Source organism: Schistocerca piceifrons, chromosome 3 (assembly GCF_021461385.2).
Source record: "Schistocerca piceifrons isolate TAMUIC-IGC-003096 chromosome 3, iqSchPice1.1, whole genome shotgun sequence".
Taxonomy (NCBI): Eukaryota; Metazoa; Arthropoda; class Insecta; order Orthoptera; family Acrididae; genus Schistocerca; species Schistocerca piceifrons.
Genome location: NC_060140.1, coordinates 480,698,108 through 480,720,069, shown reverse-complemented (window position 1 = coordinate 480,720,069; position 21,962 = coordinate 480,698,108).

Sequence of the window (21,962 nt, the reverse complement as noted above, 5' to 3'; positions counted from 1 at the left end):
TAATACAAATTTTTGTAAGTCTGTCACAGTATTTTGTGCAACTTGCGACACTATTCGCTGTGTGTATGGAATTACACTTGAGGCTACTCAGATGGAGCACAATTGTAATTGAGACTATTGTTGTTGTTGCTGTTGTTGATGTGGTCTTTAGTCCGAAGATGGGTTTGATACAACTCTCCATGCTACTCTATCCTGTGTGGTTGTCCCGTTTGTGACAAGAGATAGGCACAGCTGAGCCAGAATATCTGTTTTTGCTGTTAAGGAGACGTAGAGCCTAAGTAGGTGTGGGGACAGAGCGAAGCAGAGCTCAATAAATGGATACGTTACTTGGTGTCATTAACAGATGGTGACACCCATTGACCCTCAGTGACTGGCGGACACTCTGAGTATGAGAAATACCAAGACTTCAGGACAGTAGCAGCGAGACAGGGAAAATCCGGCCGTTAGTGTGAAACGTTGAGATGTAACTGATATGGCTGAAATGGATATCCAGAGCAAATATCGAATAAGACTTAATTTAATAAGCACTGGAGCCATCTAGTGAAACAGAAGCCAGTAACATAAAACCAAGACAAAATTAAGACAAATGTGTGGATGAAATAGGGCCCTCAATACGATTTGTAATTTTTAAGTTATTTCATGCCAGAAGTTTTATGTATGTCTTCAAGCTTAAAAATTAATTTCGTGGCAACGCCTTAAGCGATTTTCACAAACGAAGAGTCTACAGATAGCTCTCATTAAATGCTATTGGGATATCACAGTACATTTTCTAAACATTACATAATTTGAATTACAGGCTGGTATACATTCAGGGCAAGGAACTCTAATTTCTACATAAATAATAAATGAAACATTTAAAAGTTGCTGGAGCATCATGCACTAGACGTAGGTATGGATATATTAATGTGCTTGGTTTTAATTGTTTATATTTATTAATAACAGAAAAAACACAAAGAACGATTTCTCTGTACAAAGTCATTATTTATTAACAAACTATTTAAGTTAGAGAAAACTGAACCATAAAGGTGAGGAAAGTTATCTATTGCTTGATCTATGACATATGTGTGTAACATTACATTAATAGTTTTTAAGTATGTTGGAGAGGTCAGAAGCATGCATCCTTGACGTGCTTAAATAGGGCCAGCGTTCTTGGGGTGGGGAACCACACTGTAGTTTCAGGTGCGACGCAGTTGGGTTCTAGAGCTGAAACAGGACGTATATATATATATATATATATATATATATATCACAAGTCCATGACTCATCTATTAGACAATATATATATATATATATATATATATATATATATATATATATATATATATATATACTAGGTCGCCTCTTTTGTGTATCGGAACATTGTCTAATAGATGAGTTGTGGACTTGTGATATTCATTGTTTGTTGCGAAGCAAATTTTGCATTAGGCTATCTATTCTGAACACTAAAAACTTACTGCAGTTATTTCTGTGAGTAATATGCACTAAGGGTTTAGTTAGTTTGCAGTTGTGAAGCTTTAACCTTAAACTTACGCAAAAGGAACTTTGATTATTTCGTTCAGTTTTCTGAAAGTTTATATGAATGTGAGATAATGTTCAATTTCATTAAAGCCCTCATTTTATAATCAATTAATTAAATGCTAAACAATTATTACCTTTTGTTATGTTATAGTGATCGAATAAATCAGTTTGTTGAAATTTAAAACTTTGTGAATAGTGAACTTCATTTTTCACTTGCAAATTCCTGCCTGCCTTTGTTGAACATTGGGATGAGCCTTTTTAGAGTTAATGCAACAGAAGCCCATTATGGCCATAGTCTGTGGCAGAGCCAAGTTTTATAAATCCCGCAGTTCATTCGAAGGCCGTATAAACAATGGATTTCTAAACCTGCAATTCATTATTTATGCAGGTGCATGTGTGGACACAGGAATTAGAAATTTATTGAACAATTATTTTGTGGAAATAAGTCGTTAGCAACAAACTAGACTCCATATCATTATCAATCATGCCACACAGCATACCTCCCTTGCTTTGATTGAAGTATTATTCCCAAAAGGGCACAAAGACAAATGAATTCAACTGTAAGTACTTACGCATACAACCATGCTTATTACTAATACTGAATTTTATTGTAATTCGGGTAGTTATCTACAACGTGATATGTCATAAAATTCACTTATTTAATAAACAAATTGTTCAACTTGAAATACACATTTACTTTTAATAACAGAACCTCTCTGACTCCTGTAGTCTGGCATTTGCAGTAAAATTATTATTATTATTCCTTAAAGCCTCAGAAATAGATGTCTGCGATCTATTACGTATTCCTCCTTAACTTTACACAACCTTTCAACGTTTCTAGCTGGCATATCCACTTTATTTGAGATTAACATTCCACTTATCCACTTAAGCTGGATCTCTTACTTTGATTATTTTTTTTCATATGTCTCTGAATTGTATCACTGTAATCTCAAAATCTTCTACTTCGTCTTACATGTCTGTCTTCCACCCTATGTTCATTAGTCACGTTTTCATCATTGTTCCACCACAGTTTCGTATCCATAACTGATGTTGTTTTCTACTTCTCCCTTTCTTTCACCTTACTGCTTCACTTACTCTTGTTTCCTATGTTTTTACAATTATCATTTCTGTTAATCAAAATTATGTTCCTCCTGACAAAAATTTATTTATTGTAATGCTTCCAAAGGAACTTTTCATAATATTCTAGAGGTTCTGAACTTCTGTCCGCATTTCTACACATATGTTTATTACACTTTCAGTTATTTGTTTAAGGTAAATCTATATACATGCTCCACATCATTGGTATTCGTCGTATATATGACCTAGGAACAGGTAAATAACTATTTTTAGTAAATGTTGTTGTTGATATTCGAGAATCTATCTAGGAATTTTCTGCAGTCTCTTTCATACAACTCACATAGAACTAGTAAAGTGAACGTAAGAAGAAGAAGAAATCTAAGTCGTGCTACACTGTAAATACCGCCTACAGCGTACCCTACACTAATGTGCGGATTCTAGATGTACATGTACTAGTCGATGAAATTGTGATCTCACTGGTTAAGCTGGTGTTCTTCGTCGGTAGTAGAGAATTTGTACTGTATTGCATTTCTAGCGCACAGTTAATGATGTAACCATGTATGTGGCACTCGCGTCATTGTAGTATATGTCTACTCAGTTCATACGACAAATATCATAAATCTGCATATAACGATTAATTTTGGCATTGAGAAAAATTTGGCGTTTTACGTTCCCCAGTAGTTGAGAGTGATGCTCTTTCGACACAATCAGGTCAACAGGGAGCCGCTGTCGACACATTAAAAGGAAGGTAATCATTCCGAGTAATTGAAATGGCCGGAGCTCATTTCGTTTCAGCTGCTCTAAATGGAATAAGCTATTTGCAATTTTGATGTGTCCAGCGACATCGATTAATATTCAAGAAAGGTTTGGGTTGCAACTGCGTTGCAGCATCGACTGTTCAATAAATAATGTAAATTGGGTCCATTCATCACACAGCTCGTAAACCAAATAATGTCAGCCTTTCGCTCTCGTCTGGAATACCTCCTAGTAATCTATTTGGACACGTGCAGTTTGCATGATACATACGCATTTTGCCACCACTCTCCATGAGTGTACACAGCTTCGAAGCAGTTAAGAACTTACATTATTGCAAAGCTTTATCAAAACACGTCACTTGTCAGCAATTATATTAGATTGGATTCGCACTCTGGAGCATATGATTCAACCTTCCTCCGCTGAATTGAAGTAGTACTCCCTTCATTCACAACCAACCTTCAGTCGAATCTCTAAGAATTGTAAACCATTGCTAACTTACCGAATCAGAGGGAGATAGTAGAATGGAGACACTGTGCTCGTGTAACTTTGACAAATCGAATAGTTGTTGTTAGACGTTTCTGTAGTTTAATTAGCACCTCTGATGGAAATTTAGGTGACAGTCGCGCACAAAATGAAAAATTCGGGCTCTCAGAACATCCAGATATAATTATTTCTTGGTTTCCTTAAACTGGAAACGAAAAGTGTTTGGTTGTCTGAAACGGCCAAAGATGTTCTCGATGCTGTGATTAGACTCTATCTCTATTGATCTCGGCCTGCAGAGGTATTCCTTCCAATTTTTTGCAGAAAATATGTTGAAAACCAAAAGCACAGTACGCGGTCCAGCCACATTAATGTTATCACCACCTGTGTTCGATGTCTACATGCAGTAACCACACACAGATGGTAGCACTGCCAGTGGAGGGTATACAGAGCATGTCAGAGGGACGCGGACAATAGTAGCGTCGTTTACAGAAAGCGAAAACGGAGTGGTTTACTCGTATTTGAGATCCAAAGCAGCGTGATCATTGGATTTCGGGAAACATTTCCGAAACGGCTAAGACTGTAAACTGTTAGTGTGCGGGCGCTGTTAAAGCATATCGTGCATACCGGTCGGGGTGGCCGAGCGGTTCTAGGCGCTTGAGTCCAGAACCGCGCGACTGCTACGGGTCAAATGGTTCAAATGGCTCTGAGCACTATGGGACTCAACTTCTGAGGTCATTAGTCCCCTAAAACATAGAACTAGTCAAACCTAACTAACCTAAGGACATCACAAACATCCATGCCCGAGGCAGGATTCGAACCTGCGACCGTAGCGGTCTTGCGGTTCCAGACTGCAGCGCCTTTAACCGCAGACTGCTACGGTCGCAGGTTCGAATCCTGCCTCGGGCATGGATGTGTGTGATGTCCTTAGGTTAGTCAGGTTTAAGTAGTTCTAAGTTCTAGGGCACTGATGACCTCAGATGTTAAGTCCCATAGTGCTCAGAGCCATTTGAACCATATATCGTGCATGGCAACATGGCGCTATCCAATACCAGCGCTGAGGCAACTGTGGTGTACCACGGACCACAGTGATAGGGGTGAACGACGGCTGCGGAGATACGTACTGGCGAACAGACATGCAACTGTTGAGCAACCGACCGTTCAGATGAACTAAGGGGCTATCGACAGCGTCTCCTCGACGACCGTCAGCGAATGTAGCTGCTTATGGGTTTCTGCAGTAGACACCTGCTTCATGCAACCATGATGACTGCTTTTCATTGGCTACGGAGGGTTAAATTTGCGCGCCGATTCAGCAACTGGAGTGCCAACAAGTTACCTCTTCAGATAAATCAGGTTTCAAGCTCCGTCAGACAGATGGGCGCTGGCATGTATACCCCTGCAACAATCGTCGGAAGGCTCCAAGGCGGAGCAAGGAGCGTTGTGTTTTGGAGAACATTTCTGGGGCGTTCTGTGGGTGATATCGTCGCTCTGGAAGGCAAAATGGATCAAAACAAGTATGCATCTTATCGCTGGGCATCATGTCCCCCTCTGAATGCAGTCTGTGTTTCCTCGGCGTGATGGCTTGTACCAGCCAGACAGCGCAACGTGTCACACAGCTCGTAGTGTACATGCGTGATTGAAGCTGTTCGCACCAAGGACCCTCAGCGAAGAAACCTAGTGCAGCTGACCAGGTTACTGGGCTGGATATGGCTCCACATCCCTGCCAGAACATCACTGACTGCCAATCCCGCAGCAGTCCACTCTGCTAAAGCTGGTTATTCAGGCTTTTAACACGTGGCCACATTAATATGACTGAAGCGTATAAAAGGACATCACAACGAATGAGTGGCAATGTTGCTACAGCACTTGTCACCATAATGTACGAATGAGTCTACAATCACATGTCAGCATACAAAAAAGCCACACTGTTATCTACCTACGCTGAACGTTTACTTAGCTTAAGGCCACACCCCGCGGTCCTTTTGTTATCGTCTCTCACAAGCGAACGATTCACCTACTTGATAGCAGATCTTGTGCATCAGTGCGTACACTTAAAACACTCCATGGAGTCCAGCACATTCATCAGTTCGCACGCCATCTCTTCTTAACTGCGTCAAAATGGCTTTATGAACTGTCCGTATATATGAAAGAATTTGTGTGGCATCTGATGTCACCAGACTTTAGTCCTGTTGGGCATATCTGTAATGTTTTGGGCATTTCGTTGATCAGTTTCGTGAGTTATACATAGCTTCTGATCAGTCGTGGGTCAGGTTATTCTGTCTAGCTTCAGCCGTTCTGTTACTTCTTTCACTGCTATAAACTCGTTGCAATACTTAGGTATCTACGACGAGCGACGCTGCTGGTGGTTAAGCGAAGTGCGAGAAATAAGATGTGCACAATATGCGATGAATCGTTAACTAGTGTCTCAAGCCGGCCGGAGTGGCCGAGCGGTTCTAGGCGCTACAATCTGGAACCGCGCGACCGCTACGGTCGCAGGTTCGAATCCTGCCTCGGGCATGGATGTTTGTGATATCCTTAGGTTAGTTAGGTTTAAGTAGTTCTAACTTCTAGGGGACTTATGACCTCAGAAGTTGAGTCCCATAGTGCTCGGAGCCTAGTGTCTCAAGAGAACGATGCCGCTTACATGGCTGTTAAGAAAGAGATATAGAGTCTATTTCAGCTGAAAGAATGCTCATTTATGTTTAATAACTTCATGATGAAGTTAGAAACGAGTAGAAATGTTGATTGGTAAAATGTTCATACGAATGTCTAGATGTAGTAATTATGCTGGTTAGCCAAGAGATGGAAATTAACGTGAACGTGACTACTTTTAAAAATGAAACTCTGACACAGCGGGTACCAATCAGCTTTCCAAAATATAATTCACTCGGATCGCTATTGATATTCCCGAAGTCTCTGGTTGTTTCCCTTGACCTAAAGAAATTTAATAGATTTGATCAACCAATACAGATATTAATTACTAGTAAAATAAGTTAAGCATTTAACACTAATATCGAATGTAAGTAGTTTATACAGTGTGATTATGTATATGTGACTATAAAGTGGTTGTTCGTTATTAGTTAAGATCTTTGAATTGTCAGACGGAAGTTGAAGTTTGTAATGTAATTATTGTAAAAAACTTAATAATCCTTAAAGGCAATGAAACTTTACAAAATATGAATGTTAAGAAAGGGAAATGTGCATGTAAAAAACTGGTTCATGCTTGGGGATCCTGTATAGTAAAAAAGGTGTAGGGAACCCCCTCCGCTGCGGAAGTGGCCTGGCGTGCGCTAAAAGGTGGATTTGACAGTCGATCTGGGAGGCTACTGTGGGAGCACGCTACGCAGTCAGTGGCTAGCTGTTGTATGTCTAACATGGAGGGTGACAAGTGAGGCATCTGAAAGCCAATTTATATTGAAATTGCCTCGGATGTGGTTTCGGCTGCCGTATGGTGCACTTGTTATTATGGAATGGCTCTAAAACTAGGATAATACGTCGCCAAGAAGACTTTATAAAGAGCATTGAACAGTAAGAGTGTGAGACCAGACAGCCGCCACGTGCTTCCACCACTATTGCGCCACTGCTCCGCCTGCTTCAGGAACTGAGGTATGTATCATAGTATGGTCCAATATGTTTGTGTGAACGGTTTTCAATAATAATTCCAGTGATATAAACATGTGTGTGAACCTTAAAATTGTCCTGATCATTAAACCAATGTAGGATCCTACCCTAAACGTGCAGAAAACCGAGTATCCTGTTTCTGAATAACAATTGATTTGTGTCTGCATTAAATGTGCCAAAGTTCAGTGCCAAAGTGTATAGATGTTGCTAGTTAAATTACCTATTTCACAGGTAGTGAAAAAGGCATACAAATTGGACTTATACGAAAGTAATTTTGCTTTGATTATTACTACGTACTATCTTCTAAAGTTAATTGAACTTAATATTTGAATTACTTGCTTTAAAGTATGAACATATAAATTGTTTCAAGAAGGGTTAGAAATCAATATTGGCAAATTGCAAATTTGTTTCATAAATAGTCACAGAATTTGCCTGTAAAGACAGTTTCAGTTTATGATTCCCCATTATATTCTTTTCTATTATAAGAAAGATAAACGGAATGTTGCACTTGATAAAGAAACCTTACACATTTCCAAAATAGTGAGAGTGTGAAAGGTGTTTATGTAGTGTTATTTAACGTCATTTGTGGTGTCTGTATGTTAGTTATACCAGGACTCTGGGCATGCCCAAATTTAGCCTCGTGAGGTCTTCAGTAACATCTTATTGCTGAGTTAGCTATTGATTATTACGATGAGTGACATAACTTTTAAAATTCCTGTGAGTGCTGATTTTTGTGAATAGTAACTACTGCTGCTCACTACTCAGTTCGTCCGGTGGTCGTGTGTATTCATTGCGCTGTTTAAAAGGAGTATTAATGAAAGTCAGTTTAGTTACTCATATTAAATTTTCTTGAAACATAATGTTTCAAATTATTATGCCTAATTATCCTGACGACAGATTATTATTTCATTTTTATGAATGTCAATGCTAGTATAACCTCTAAAGTAAAGTCTTTTAGTTTTCTATTAATTGCCATTTATACGAAATTAATGTTTCGATACTCTCTGTCCATTAGGTATACATACGGTCAAATAAATACAAAAATCCTCACAGAGGGTAGCACTAAACTGCGAGCATAGCGCTGTACTTGGCGTAAACTTGCAGCACGAGTGTTATAAGGGCAACATCATTACAAATATGTTTCTATATATCCGAACCATTTACACAAACCACGACTTCTTATGACAATCAGACAGAGGTAGCACATCGTTTAAGTATTCAGCAGCGTATTTTATTGTCCTTTAATAATTCAGAATTCAGACATTAGACATGCTATAACTGAGTACCATCGATCTGCTCAATGATTTAGTCAGTTTTTGCACACAGGAAATTGTGAGAGGACCCCAATTTAAGCTGAAAATAGTGCATGTAGGCAAGTTCTGCTTTTCATCACTTCACGAAAAGTCAGGGAATATTAACATTACAAAATCAAAGGTTACCTGAATAGGCTGAATTCAAAACGCATCAACTGAAATCACAATTGCGAATAAGGACTACCCTCGATTGTAGATTGGAATGACGACAATGAAGAGGCCTCACCAGGCCTCGAACCCGGATTTCCCGCTTATCGTCAGCCGTCGCCTTAACATTTGGCCATCCATGTACAACCCAGGGCTATCCCCAAACTTTCATATGTCGTCGACAATGCATGTCCAAAGGCACTTTGCACCGAAATCAGAATAACACAGGCATTGCAACATCATATTTATCTGCCAATACCGGACAAGCAACTTTCAAGTACAACGTCTGACCTGTATGGGAATATACGTAATGGATGTACGAGTACAGGTCGTAGACGCAGGGTTGACGACATATGGAAGTTTGGGTCTGGCCGGGGGTCGTGCAAAGGTAGCCAAATTGCAAGGCGACCGCTCGCGGTAAATGGGAAATCCTGGTTCTGTTCATGGTCCGGCACAAATTTTCACCGTCGTCATTCCATTCTACAGCCGATGGTAGCCCATATTCGCCATTGCGAATTCATTTGATATGTTTCGTAACGGCTGTGGCCGCCGCAGCGTCTGTACCTTTGCACATGTGTGCATGTGTAAAAGAACATTGCATCGTAATCAGAACGACAGACATTGCAACATCGAATTTAAAACGAGATACGGCGTCTAGCTATATCTCTTCTTATTGAATAGGATGAAAGTTTTGTTTAGAGATACATCTTATACAAGACATTTGCTTCAACAGTAATTAGTACTAATGATGAAGTACGTTTCCATACATGTGTAACGTCAACATTATATACATCTCCCACAATACAGCTACATTGGAATCGATGTTGACTTGTTACGAGTAATGGAACCTGTAACGTATTTTTCTTTTTTTAAGCATTTAAAAGTCATCATGTGGGCAAAAAAAGGACAGCGGATTCACAAGCTCTGTAAAAAATTTCCCTTTATGTACCATTGGTAGAAAATCAGGGAACTCTAGTAATCTCAGAATCACCTCTTATATATCGCTGTAACACTGAAAAGATTGATCTTCAGTTGTCATACTATTTCATTTGTACAGATATCTTTCGCCCTTATGAGCTGTAATGGATAAGACGTAACTTTTATTCCCTCTATTTGTTGGTAAATAATCATGTCATATTAATTAGGTATAAACTTAATCACTTTGCTGATGTTCTTGTCATTAAGGTAATTTTGATTGTGTTGTAATGATTTTCAGAGGTCAAATACGAGGATTGGGAGGCGAAGTATTCGATGATGAGCGAACACTATTCGCGTTCTCTGGTTAACTTAGCGTTAAACGAGGAGTGAACCTACCCTGAGATTAATTTGCCAATCATTTCCATTTTTTACGTAATTTTGTCCGTAATAATTGTTCTCGATTGATTGGTCATGCTTCATCGAACTATGACGGCAGCCAATACACTCACTGGCTTGATACAGCCCCGCAATAAATTATAGTGACAATGGCCGATCTGAAAAAACTAAAACTCTGAAATGCAGATTGATCAACTGGTTTATACTTCTTGCTGCCGCTAAAAAAGAAATTTACGCCATCACCATTGGGACGTTCATTCTCGGTGCGATTATTGAGTTTCACGAAGTTACACATTCGTCGCATTGTTTTGTAACGTCGCCTATTGAGAGAAACTTTTCTTGAAATACACAAAAATGGCACGTTTTAGACTCCTAGTTATCACAATGGTTTTGCATTCCTGTTATATGAAATGCGATAAGAATTGAATTATGTTCAAACCGACTGAATTCGAATTGTAAAACGCCTCAGCTCTCAAATTATGAGCGTCTCGTTCAGTTTGTCTGATAAATGTGTTAGAAAATTCGGGATGGTGTCTGGAAGGAGCCAGTAAAGCTGTAGAAACCTTTCAATGTACGACTTCCACTCTCATTGCTACAAGGATACTTTAAAGATATGAAACATATTGTCATCATTGCCAAACAGGAGCTAATACTAGTTTGAATTCTTATAAATGTGAATATATACTTGTTAGGGGATCTTAAATTACGTGCCACGCGTATTCGTATCAGACAGGAAATCTTTAAAACTCCTCCGGGTAATGGATTCGGATACTACACCCTTCAAGCAGTTCCCCTTAATGGTTGGAGGATGACGGTTCAAACCCGCTAAGGGCCATCCTGATAAGCGTTTACAGTTACTTGCCTAAATCGCTCCTGCCAATTGCCTGGATGGTTCCTTTGGAAAGGCATGGTCGATTTCCTTCCCGATTCTTGACACCATCAGAGCTCGTCCTCTGTCTGTAATGACCTCAGTGACTTGAATCGCTCCTCCTTTTTGTTAAGTGAACACGCGTATCTGAGAAGGTATGGCATTTGGTAAGCAGTCGGACTTGATGTTTCTGACAGCATGGAGGGCAAACTTAAATGCAAGGCACAAGTGTCCGTTTCAGGAAGTTCATAACCGTCTTTCTGCTGACTGATGCCGTTTCTACAAATGCAACTACTCTGAGCATAATTTCCACCAAAATACTATGATTAATTTGACAACTCTAGATTTATTACATTTTTAACACAAGCAAGTTTATCCCTACCACCCTCATCACATTCACTTTCGATCTCCATTCACTGACCTAGCATCGTTTGAATCGAGTTTGCCATTGCTTGGAAGTTCTTTACGGTCGGCTTTAACTTAAGGGTCGTTCCCTGACTTTGTAAATAATCTCAGTTCTACAAATTAACATTTTTTTCTTACCCTATCACGCCCAAAGCGAACACTGGCGAGCCTCTCTTCATGAAGATTCAGACGAGACCCGAAATATTCCGCAATATCTCAATTAATATGGAAGTGGTATTATATCACCAATATTAATATCTTCATAAAACTAATTCACTTTTACGCTCGACAGCGCAGAGCCCGAATGGCTGGAACCTGCTCTACGGGATTGCTCAACTTGACTAACATATGCGCCAAACCGAAAGCAGGGCGCTAAGCCGTATTCTTCATAGGACAGTGGGTCTTCCCCGTAAGTGACGCTAATCGTTGAATCCATGACAAAGATATGCCCAGGAAATCTACTACAATCCGGAAAACGATCCGATGTACCTCCGACCAAAACCCGTCTCTATACAAACAACTACTTAAACATAAAGATATGAACATGGCTGCGTGTTCTGCGACGGTTTACAAAGTAAAATTAACAGCAATAGCACCCTTCGGTCGCAAAAAGGAGTCTTTAGACACAGGTTTCGGCACTGTTATGAGTGCCTTCATCAGAAATAAAACTCTTAAACTGGTATATCACGTATTAAAGTAAAAATCAAGCGATAAAGCTTTAGTCACAAATTTTTTTAAAACAGAATACATAAAAAGCAAGCCACTATATGCTGTTCACATGCGTCAAGCCACAGTAGATAGCAGCCCATACCTTACCTCACTTATTAAGGACGATAAAGATCAATGCAATGTTGTTGTATTATTGCCTGTAAAAATCGGAGTGAAGGAGGGCCTATGCGCCTTATTTCACATAGATGAAGAAAGGCTATAGTAGATGGCACGAAAGATAACGAGAAATGATTGGTAAAGGCCACCTGTGAAGCTTACTGACGATTCCTTTGCTGGAGAAGTGCATTTAGTAGTGTTTCTTTGTTATATGGCCGCGTGGGGTAGCCGCTTGGTCTAGGGCGCCTTGCCACGGTTCGCGCGGCTCCCCCCGTCGGAGGTTCGAGTCCTCCCTCGGCCATGGTTGTGTGTGCTGTCCTTAATGCAAGCTAGTATAAGTTAGGTTAAGCAGTTTGTAAGCCTAGGGACCGATGGCCTCAGCAGTTTGGTCCCATAGAAGCTTACCACAAATTTCATAGTTTCCAATTTGTTGCATGTACTGTTGTTCAAAGACTTGTCGATGTTTCAGTATGCAGACTGTATATCGTTGGCATGACAATAAGAAGGAATCGTAGTTTTTTTACTGCCAAATAACTGTTACAGCATGTTTTTAGTTGCAGGCTTAGACATTACGCTAAATGAACTGATTTAATGACTTAACACACTGTACCAAATGAATAATTAATGCGATATTTCAGAATCTGGGTTCGTGGTTAAATGCTGACGTACCATCTCAAAATCATCAGCTCGATCCTCAGTTGTTCGTACTTTATTCTCGTTTATCGCTACCTTCACTTCTAGTAGTGAGTTGTCAATTTGAAAAATTTGAGATGCGACGTGCATGATGTGTTGTTATAATTAATTTGGAGACCGAAACTTTTTGTGTAGAGGTTGATATATATTGCTCTGTTTACTCACATTGGCTGAGCAAACTATTGGTCTTTGGAAACAGCGCTCAGGGTATATAAATCTGCCAATGGGTATTCCGCTAGTTTGTATAGCATGGATCATCGCTTACCTTTCACGATTTATTGATACTGAGCTATCGCAGAAAAGTATTTGTTTCGTTTTCGTAAATTAGTTTCTGTTAAACGGTTCAAATGGTTCAAATGGCTCTGAGCACAATGGGACTTAACATCTGAGGTCATCAGTCCTCTAGACTTATAACTGCTTAAACATAACTAACCTAAGGACATTACATATAGCCATGCCCGAGGCAGGATTTGTGAAACGGTGCTTTTTTTTTTTTTAGCGTTTCTAAGTGACAGTTCAGAAATCATTTACTGGAATTCCGTAGTATAAGAGAAAATTATTGGATGCACATTGACTCATCGAAAATATATCATGCAAGTACTAAAGAAGGATAGAGAAATCTTAGAGGATACTAACGTCAGTGATGAATGTCCCAGCAGGAAATACTGTAATTGCTTCAAAGACTCTGAAATAATGCAATTGATACTTCCCCAAACGATTCCCATTATTGCCATTAAATCAGAAAAACTGAAGTAAATAGCTAATAAAATGGTCAAATGGCTCTGAGCACTATGGGACTTAACATCTGAGGTCATCAGTCCCCTAGAACTTAGAACTACTTAAACCTAATTAACCTAAGGACATCACACACATCCATGCCCGAGGCAGGATTCGAACCCGCGACCGTAGCGGTCTCGCGGTTCCAGACTGAAGCGCCTAGAACCGATCGGCCTAAATAGCTAATATATTACTATTCTTGACGACAGTGAAATAAATACACCGCTTCACGCATGACTGTTCAGTTTACATCATATTAAATTCATAGCGATATACGAATGGTATTTGTGTTATTCGCATCCATGATAACAAACTACAGTACTATGGTGTCTCTCAAATCCATTTCTTGCTACAATCGATAGATGACTGCACTGCGTTTCAACTTACGACTCTCTTTCTCTCTCTCTCTCTCTCTCTCTCTCTCTCTCTCTCTCCTTAGCGCCAAAACGTGAACAGAGCTCAACGCTGGTGCAGGTAGATGTGTTCGGTTGCACACCGTCCAGAAGTACACGTTGTGGAACATGTGGCTCCGGAGTTCCCATGTTGACCGAACGACATGGTCACTTACGATTGCCGTGGGCAAGGGTTAATCGACCTAGTACCGTGAATCAATGGAAAAGTGTCGATGGTGGGATGAATCACGTTTCTTGCCGTATTAGGTGAATGGTCTTGTCCAGAATCGCCGTCACTCACTCAGGCGATCGGCTGCTCTAAACATGCGTCACGGCCAATGGTAACCGGTGCGCTGGAGATTGAGAGGTGCAGCTTGTCTGTTCAAACACTAGCGTCTATTGAGAACGTTTCTTGAACGGGGAAAACAAAGCATTTAGTCCATTAGCAAGTGACGTAATTTAAATCTTCATCTTTTCAACTCTGATACCAAAATATAAAACATTGCCCACAAATGTGTAGTTTTTAATATTCTCTGCTGGCAAGACTATAATTTGTGTAATAAAATTAAAACGACGTTCTTCCCTTAATTGATAGTTTTGTAAACGACATCGCGACTGCTACGGTCGCAGGTTCGAATCCTGCCTCGGGTTAGGTTTAAGTAGTTCAGAAGTTGTCCCATAGTGCTCAGAGCCATTTGAACCATTTGTAGACGAAGTTCATTCTCCTCTCCTTCCTTTTAGCTAAGTGATCAATTACAAGCTCTTTAAAATCATGCACATTCAAACGTGTACTTTCTGTAGCTAACGTACTCAGCCTCTCTTCCTTTATAGTGTTTCTAGTTAAAGTCATTATTCTTATCATTATTGAGAAACAATTCTGCCTTCCCTCTGTTGCCACCGCTATTGCACAAATAATTGTTAAAAGTTTCACTGATTCCGGTAAAATAGTTTTTAAATTATTCTCGTAGATACAATTCAGAAGCGCGCAGTGTTCACAAATGAAAAAAAAAGCGTAACACCAGTTTCAAACTGGCAACTCACTACTACGTCAGTAGCGTTAGTAATCATACGTTATTAACGGTTTTTCTATTGACATATTCAAGAAATATAAAATGTACAGTATGTACTATAAATTCAACTAATCGACTTAGTTAACTGGAACTTGGTTCATTTCTTGAAATGAAATTTGTCTTCTGTTTTCAGCCAAACGTAGATCTTTTAGATAGTAGATAGTGATCACGCAAACTTTCCTTCAGATGACCTGCAACCGTAGCTGTTGGTAGTCATAGATATAGAATATAAACGTACGAGGAAAAATTATATACTACGAGTATAAGTACGCAGTACTGTTTCCAATATCAGATATTACTAAAAAAAAGTTGTTGATTTTCGTCGAAACTTAATAATACGTCGTTTTAGTTTCATTCGAAAACTAACTCGGATTGTTTGGAGGTATACTGTCATTTAAATAAGCAGGTTTAATTTCTATAGCTGTGGTCGCAAACTGATTCGTTGACGTGATGACGGAATTATTAATGTCTGCTAAACATTCAATCTATCTATCAAGGGACGAATTAACATCCCGGTAGCGTCAGACAATCAGAACATTCAATCTGTACCAGTAGCAGACACAGGGCGAGCAAGTATTCAAGAGAAGTCTTCAGTTTTGTGTCGGATACGATGAAACATAGGTTTAAGTATTTTCTGAAGGTATTACTGTGGGTATATTTTTTCCATTTATTTGTATGTAGTGCACCTCTGTACGGATATGGAACTTGGGCGGTAAACAGCACAGTCAATGTGTAACCTCCCCACAAAATAAAATAATATAAATAATATTCACATTTAGTGTAACCTCCCAACAGAAAAGTTCCGAAACCTCCCAACACTAAAAAATTATATAATTATATAATTCACATTCAGTGTAATTGCCCAACAGATAAATTGCGTAGCCTATCAATAATAAAATGTAACTAATCTCTCAATAAAAAATTGTGGATCACTTATAACCTTTCAATAACTGACTGTGAATTTTAACTGGTAAATTTTGGACGTCAGCAGCGCTGCGTCATGGCGCTGAAAGATCATTCTGAATAAAAAATGAAAATTCTTACCTCAATAAGGTCGCCGGATAACGCATATATATCTGCTCCTGTAAGAAATTTTTCTGGCACAGCCGAGTGCAATGCTGGCCGATAGATTTGTCATGTATAAAAAGAAACAACTGATTTTTCTTTTCAATAATCGGGATGACCAAGGATTGGAGAAATTAGAAAATTCTTTAAATTGAAATGAATGATTGTCAAAAGTTACTTTTTATGAGAAAGATTGTTATTAAGAGATTTCTTTTTAAAAGCGTTTGCATGGGACTTGATATAACAATCTACATATGCGCGAGGCGGCTTTTACCTTATACTACAACGCTCAGGCTCCGCCATCGCTCCACCACGACCGGCCCAGCCAACACGATACACCAGACTGCTCGCTAGCAACTACTTACTCCAACTGCTACACAGTTCCTACTGCATACAACACTGCTCTTTGGTCTCAGATTCTCTTATAGCTTACATATCGCAGGCAGCGCGAGCAATCCATCAAAATTACATCTGCTCGAGTGCGCTAGCAACAAATCCCTTAATCATGGACCTCTTACAAATGGGAGAGTAGAAGCTCCTGAAACACGGTACTATAGAAGAATGCTGGAGTTTATATGGGCAGGTCGTATAACTAATGAAGAGATTCTGTATTAGAGGATAAAAGAAATTTGTGACACAGTTTTTCAAACGGAAAGCATCAGTTGGCACATCGTGATATGTCAACAAATCTTCAATCGGTCAATGGATGAAAGCATGGAGGATAAAAATTGTTGAAGGACTGAGTACAGTAAGCACGTTCAAATGGACTTAGGTTATAGCAGTTATACTCAGATGAAGAGGCTAGCACATTATAGACTACAGACGACTACTACAGCAACAACATGATGATATAACAGATGAAAGATAGAGCCAGAGAATAAGAAGTGATAAAATTTACGACATGGAGTAAATACAATGACGGAAGAAAATCGCAACGCCAAAACTAATTAATGTAGAGTAATGAAATTTTGGGAACACATTTGTCTATGTACCTCATTTAAGTGATTAACTTTGCAAGATCACAGGCTTATATAAGCATGAGGTAAGTCATTGCAAATGTGAAATGCTGGTACAATTAATAACCAATGTAACTGCCATAGTGTTGAACGCAAGCACGCAAATGTTCATACATTGTATTGTACAGCTGCCAGTTGTTAGTTTGTGGGATGAAGTTCCATGCCTGTTGCACTTGGTCGGTCAACACAGGAAGTGTTAATGCTGTTGTTGGCTGATTCTGGAGTCATCTTCCGACGATGTCCCGTATGTTCTCGATTGGAGACAGATCTGGTAACCGAGAAGCCAAGGCTGCATGTCGACACTCTGTAGAGCATGTGGGCTACAGGACCGATACGTAGGTGAGCGTTATCTTATTGGAAAATACGTCCAGGAATGCTGTTCGTGAATGGCAGGAAAACAGATCGACAGACTGACGTTCAGACTTGCGGTCATGGTGTGTGGGATAACGACGAGAGTGCTCCTGCTGTCATACGACATCGCATGCCAGACCACGACCCTAGGTGTAGGTCCAGTGTGTACAGCACGCAGACAGGTTGGCTGCAGGCTCTCAAGTGGCCTCACTTAACCAGCTCATGGCCATCAATGGCACCGAGGCAGAACCAGCTAGCATCAGAAAACACAACAGACCTTGAATCTTCCCCACTCATGAGCTTTTGTTTGACGCCACTGAAGTCGCAAGCGGCAGTGGTTTGGGGTCAGTAGAGCGCACGCTACAGGGCGTGTAGCTCGGACCTGTTCTTGAACGAACAGATTTGTAACAGTTGGTTGTGTCACTGTGGTGACAACTGCTGATCAAGCCGATGCTGCAGATGCACTGCGACGCGCAAGAGTCATATGCCGAACACGAGGGCCCCCTCTCGGTTACGCCACGTGTCCGTCAAGAGCCCAGTCTTGTTGTGACCGTACATTCTCATGCCCACGGCTGCCTGCACTTATGTACAGTGATTGCATTCCTGTCAAGTCTTTCTGTGTATCGCGTAAGGGAATTCAGCTTCTCGTAGCGCTGTTATATGATCTCGTTGCAACCAGCGATGTGTTGATGATGGTGTCTATGTCATCTTAAAGACCTTGTCGGCTGACGTCAACAACCAGTCTCGAAGATAACAACACTTACGACCGTTACAGCGTGTATTTAAAGCCACCCTAATCTGCATCCTCATAGTGGCGCTACTACCGCCATTCTCATCCGACTGGTGCGAAACTCGAACAGACATCATCTTGCAGATGTAGAAACATGCCTACCAACTTTCGTTGATGTCGCACAACTCCTTCTTCGTGTACATAAAATGGATACTTTGCTCTGATACTGCGGAAGTCCTATCATAACACTACTTGTCTTGATCACAATTTCTATTGACTTTAATATGGTCAAGGCAAATATAGTTATCAAAGTGCAACAAAATGACCCCAACATCTCATCTATGGGAATCAATATGGATTCATAAAATAACGATCACGTGAAACCCAGGTCCTTCTGTTCACCCATGAGACCCAGACGGCAGTATATAGGAGCCGAGAAACATACAACTTTCTTGTATTCCGTAAGGTATTCGAATAGTTGCACGCTGCCGCCTGGTGAACAAAATACGAGCGCACGGAATATCAGCCGAACTGTGTAACTGTACTGAAGAGTTTCTAGCAAACAGAATACAGCATGTCATTCTCAATGGGGAGGAGTCTTCAGCCTGCCCCAAGGAACTGTTATAGGTCCTTTACTTTTCACACTATACAAGTGACATATAGGCAACGTCGTAAGTTCCATGACGCTTTTCGCGGATGAAGGTGTTGTATCTGAGAAGTCGCAACGCTATAAAATTTGTAGCGAAATGCTGGAAGACCTGCAGAGGACCGACGCTTGGCGCACAGAGTGACAGTTGGCCCCCAGCACCAACATAGACAGAAAGACCCTTAATTTTATGATTAAACGATTGTAGAACAATCACTGTATTTACTTAGTTTCATAAAATATGAGTACGGAGCTATTTAAAGTGGAACGACCACATAAAACTAGTCTCAGGAAAGGCAGATACCAGAGTGAGATTCACTAACAGAATCCATAGGAAATGTAGTCCAGGTGGTAGGTTACAAAGCACTCTGTCTGCCAGTAATTCAGTGTTGGTCGTGAGTTGGGATCCGTACCAGATACGATACTTAGAGGGAATAGAGAAGATCCAAAGAAGAGCAGCGTGTTTCGTTACAGGTTCATTTAGTAAGCAAGCACGAAAGTGTCACAGGGACGATCAACCAGCTCCAGGGACAGATGCTGCGAGAGAGGCGTTTTGCATCACGGTGTGGTTTACTGTTGAAGGTTTGGGAGCTTACGTTCCTACAAGAGTCAACAAATATATTGTTTCCTCCTATGTATACAGGGTGAGTCACTAACTATAGCCACCTAGAATAATTCCGAAAGTATGATAGCAGCTGAATAGTTTGTGGGACAAATGTTGCATGGGACAACAGGGTTCATATTATGAAGTTGTTTTTTTTGTTGCTAGGTGGGGTCGCGTCAGAGATATGAAGGTCAACTTTGTTTTCTTAAATAGGATGCTAGTGTTTGGTACTTATTTTCTGATAGCAGCTATCGAGACGAATCCAATTATGTGTGACAGTATGGTCTTTGAAGGTCAACGAAGGTCAAAAAGGTGGCATGAACGTGCATTTACAGAAAGTGTTCGAAGTGATGACCATTGGTAGCAATGCAGTGCTGCCATCTTCTTATCATGGACTGAGTAGTATTCCTTATCACTTCGGCACTTATCGAAGCACATGCTCTGACAATTCTCTCTCGTATATAGTGCAAATAGTAAATATTCGCCGAATACCGTGTATCCACGTAACGTGACATTGATATGTAAACACCATTCGACGCTTTCACAATACAACATTAATAGAAACGGTAAGACTAGTACCGTCGAATCAAGCGAATGTGAATGATGTATTCCTTCGAACAACAAAAAAGGTTCAAATGGCTCTGAGCACTATGGGATTTAACTGCTGTGGTCATCAGTCCCCTAGAATTTAGAACTACTTAAACCTAACTAACCTAAGGACATCACACACATCCATGCCCGAGGCAGGATTCGAACCTGCGACCGTTGCGGTCGCGCGGTTCCAGACTGTAGCGCCTAGAACCGCTCGGTCACTCCGGCCGGCTCGAACAACAAGTCGATCTGTTTCTCATTTACGGAGAATGCTAATGAAATTCATTGAAAGCTAGAGACTTATACGCTGAAAGATATCCTCAACGTACTCACCCTACAAGTCGTACATTTAAATATGTGTATGATAAATTGAAAACAACTGTATCTTTAACGCATCGGAAACATATCCGGCAAAGGAAAGTTACTAAGGAGGAAACGAAAATTGGTATTCTTGCCACTATGGTTCGAGATCCTCGTGTTAGTTCGTGTCAAATCGCGAGGGAATATGGCATGAGCCAGAGTAGTGTTGTTCGTGTTGTGCATCGCCATAAATATTATCCTTACCATATCAGTCTCCACCAAGAATTAACTGGTACGGATTGTATGCATCGCACTGAACTCTGCCGATGGGTTCAACTTCAGATTTAGAGGGATGACACAGTTATTAATTTGATTTTATTTACTGACGAGACTACATTCGCGAACCACGGAAGTGTTAATTTGCATAACATGCATTATTGGGCAACTGAAAACGCCTGCTGGCGGCGGCAACTTGCACACCAAAACCGTGGTCGATGAACGTATGGTGTGAGACTCTGGAGGACAGAATTATAGGCCCCTATTTCATCGAAGGAGATCTTAAGGGTAGAAAGTACACCACGTTCCTGCAAGAAACATTAGGTCCGTTGTTGGAAGAAATACCTTTAGGAACAATAATGTGGTATCAGCACGATGGATGTCCAGCACATTTTTCGCTAATGGCTAGAAATGAGTTGTGGAGACAATTCCCAAATCGTTGGACCGGACACGGCAGAGATGTGTCGCGGCCGGCTCGTTCGCCAGACTTGACGCCTCTGGATTTTATCTTGTGGGGATTCGTAAACGACATTGTTCATAAAGTCGTTCGTGCTACACCCGAAGATATGCGACAGAGAATTGTCAGAGCATGTGCTTCGATAAGTTCCGATGTGATAAGGAATACCACTCAATGCGTGATAAGAAGGTTACAGCGCTGCATTGATACCAATGGTCATCACTTCGAACACCTTCTGTAAATAGACATTCATGCCACTTTTTTGACCTTCGTTGATCTTCAAAGACCTACCTGTTGCACATCATTGGTTTCGTCTCGTTAGTCGCTATCAGAAAATAAGTACCAAACTGCAGCATACCATTTAAAAAAACAAAGTTGACCTTCATATCTCTGAAGCGACACCACGTAGCAACAAATAGTCAACTTCATATTATGGCCCCCGTTGTCCCACGCAACTTTTGTCCTTCAGACTTTTCAGCTGCTATCATACTTTCGGAGTTATTGACATCTGAATTCGTGAGTTATACATAACTCACATGGCTAAGTCGTATTTGACTTTTCTTCTTTTTATTATTTATTTATTATTTAGTTTGACATATTACTTACACAGTAGATTGCAAATCACATACAATTTTATTTACATTCTTAAACTCTAATTACAACAACAATG